The following is a 2,958-nucleotide window of genomic DNA, read 5'->3' as shown; positions in this document are numbered from 1 at the left end:
ATACCCTTTATGTACTGTATATCTACAATTACATATACTGTATAATACGATAACTACCATTACAAAATGTCTCCCTTTTGATTTGAAGTGGTTCTTTTAAATAAGTAAATTGCAATCACTTAGCCTACATCTGAGCTCCTAATTCATCGCGACGACGGACTGAGACTCCAGTCGGATTTGTGAGAAGTAAAGGGGTGTGCCTGTTTTAAAACCGATTCATACGTCTTAAACACATGGACATAGATAGCAGTCTGTGTTATATAATTTATCTTTTTATTTTATTTAAATTTAAGTATCACATACACATTTTCAAAGTAACTGTACCCCTTTTAATTATGATCCCCATCGCTCACAGCTCCGAAGCTGAGACGAGGGCTACTTCAGATGGGATTTCCAACATTTCTCTCTTAGCTTGTATACCGGTGGAAAGGAGAGCGCTCTTAAAACGTGTTGATAGTAAGATTGGGATGTATTTGCAGTCTAGATATAGTTTTTTTAATGTTCGGAGCCGGCACAGATTCATTTTCTTACGACTGCTTTTCTGGATGACAATAACAATGCAAACGATGGTGTTAAGGCGAGGCTGTGCCTTAAGGCTCCTCTGCTTACAATATTCAGCGCGTAAATCGCAAACGAGCGCCTCTCTTACGATGAAAATGCAGAAAATAAGACCACGAGATTTAAACCTACGGCTTACAAATTTATGCGTAAACACTAAAACCGTATCTTTAGCAAAACTGGCGAGACAATGTGTTTTATCATTTAAAAAAGTACTGGAAAATAATTAAAGGTTATCACGATAAACAGAGGTTACTGATCTACTACTGTACGCTGTGACCAAAAATGACAGTCCCCCGATCCTCGCAGCCTTCATGCTTTGGTCTTGGCCTGGCCGTTTTTTTTTTAAGATAATGGGGTCAAGTTAAGAAATTATGCAAGTTTCTAATCAAATCCAAGGGAGCCCCGATCTCCTAAACATCTTTAGAAGGCCGACGGACCACACTGCACGGTCCGGGTCCGGGCCCTGACCCGGTTCTGGATAATGCCAGCTTAAACTTTAAGTTAAAGTGAAAAATTCTACTGTACATATTATGTTTCTTATTATGGTATATTTGTATAATGTGGCGCGACCGCTTCACGAAGCTAGAAAGAAAGTTATCCGCCATTTTTATTTTACCTGCAATTGAATTTGCCATTAAAATCACGATTAATACCGCAGCTGCTAAATTACTTACCTAAAAGCGTTCAGATACAAAAGCACTTGAGCTGTAATGTTTATATACTGTTGGCCCGATGACCTACTTCAAGAAGAATTGTTACATAGACCGCCAAGGACTGTCATCACACTTTACGTCATAAAGCGCTTTAAAACTTTTGACAAGTTCAACACCTCATATTTTGTACTGTTTATCATGGTAAAAGCAACTCAAAGCAATTCTAAAAATGATCGAAAGGTAAAAATACAAGCTTATACGAGCTGTCGTTTTAACATTTATAACATATATTTAAACAAAACATATATAATCTATTTTAATCTATTAATCTATTAATCTATTTAATAAAATAGAAAAGTGTTCTTAGTCTTCACTTAAAAGCTGTTAGAAGCTGCCTTTCTGACAAGAGAGTTCTGTGAGTTCCACAGTCTCAGTGCATTAAAGTCAAAACCAGTTGCTTTTTATTTCCTGTTTTACGACAGAGCAAGGAGGGTGTCCACAGACCACTGTGCACCTGCAGACTGATATGGGGGGTAAAAAGTCTAGAAGTTAGTAAATAAGATTTTAACATATGTTCTAAAACACACCGGACACCTGTACAGTGATGCCAACACAGTGATCTGAGCTCCTTCTTTGAGTTAAATCCTAGCATCTGCATTTTTTACAAGTTGTTGCTATGGCAGAGCATGACCAGAGCATAACAGAAACCACCCATTTTCTAACCGCTTCATCCAATTCAGGGTCAGGTGGTCAGGGGGTCGCGGGGCACGGGGGAGCCAGAGCCTCAGAAAGTAATAAGCAGGAGATACCTGGGACTGGATGGTACTCCAATGCAGGGAAGACACAGACACTCACCAATTATCCCAGAAGCCAATTAACCTACCAGTAGTTCTTTGAAGTGTGGGAGGAAGCCGGAGCACCCAAAGCAAACTCATGCAAACATGGGGAGAACATACAAGCTCCATACAGATAGCACCCCAGGTCCAAAAAACTGAACAAACAGAACAAAAAACTGTATAACTTATGTTATATAACTTATGTATAACTTACTACAGCATAACTGTCTTATTTGGCTCTTGTAGAAAATATTAACAGCATGCCTATTAAACATACAGTATCTAGCAATCAGCAATCAAAATAAAAACATTTCCAAACATGGAAACTGCCCAGTTAATGAAGCATTTCAAAGACATTAATCTATTCAATAATTACAGTTTCAAGTAGATAACAGATTTATATTCAGATTACGAAAGTATCATAACAACGGCTGCTTGTGTAAGGAATCCATGAATACCACTGTACATGAGAATTTCACACCTATTTGTAATCAATACACAAAATCCTATTGAATAACTTGTTTATTCAGCATTGCTTGACTCCGCGGACTCCTTGTTGTTTCAAAATTCTAGCAATAGGACTAATCGCCAATACAGTGCCGTTGTAATCTATTCCTTCTGCCAGCAGAGGACGGTATTCGCACAGCCAGTTCAGGATAAGATACGGTCCTCGCAGTTCACACTACAACTGGCCACAGCCGTACTCGGAATATGCTCTCAATAACCTCGTTTAGTTTAAGAACGGCCGTATTTCATATCAACCCACAGATGCATAGCATAAACACTAGAATTCTGGTTGTACTTAAATTGACCTTATACGTTTTGGATTATGTTTAACCTTCTTCAATTTCTTCAACCATATTTTGAGATGATTACGTTTACAGAAGCAAATATTATTCAGTGCTTTT

Source organism: Lepisosteus oculatus, unplaced genomic scaffold, assembly GCF_040954835.1.
Source record: "Lepisosteus oculatus isolate fLepOcu1 unplaced genomic scaffold, fLepOcu1.hap2 HAP2_SCAFFOLD_42, whole genome shotgun sequence".
Lineage (NCBI taxonomy): Eukaryota > Metazoa > Chordata > Actinopteri > Semionotiformes > Lepisosteidae > Lepisosteus > Lepisosteus oculatus.
Note: the sequence above shows the minus strand (reverse complement) of the source record.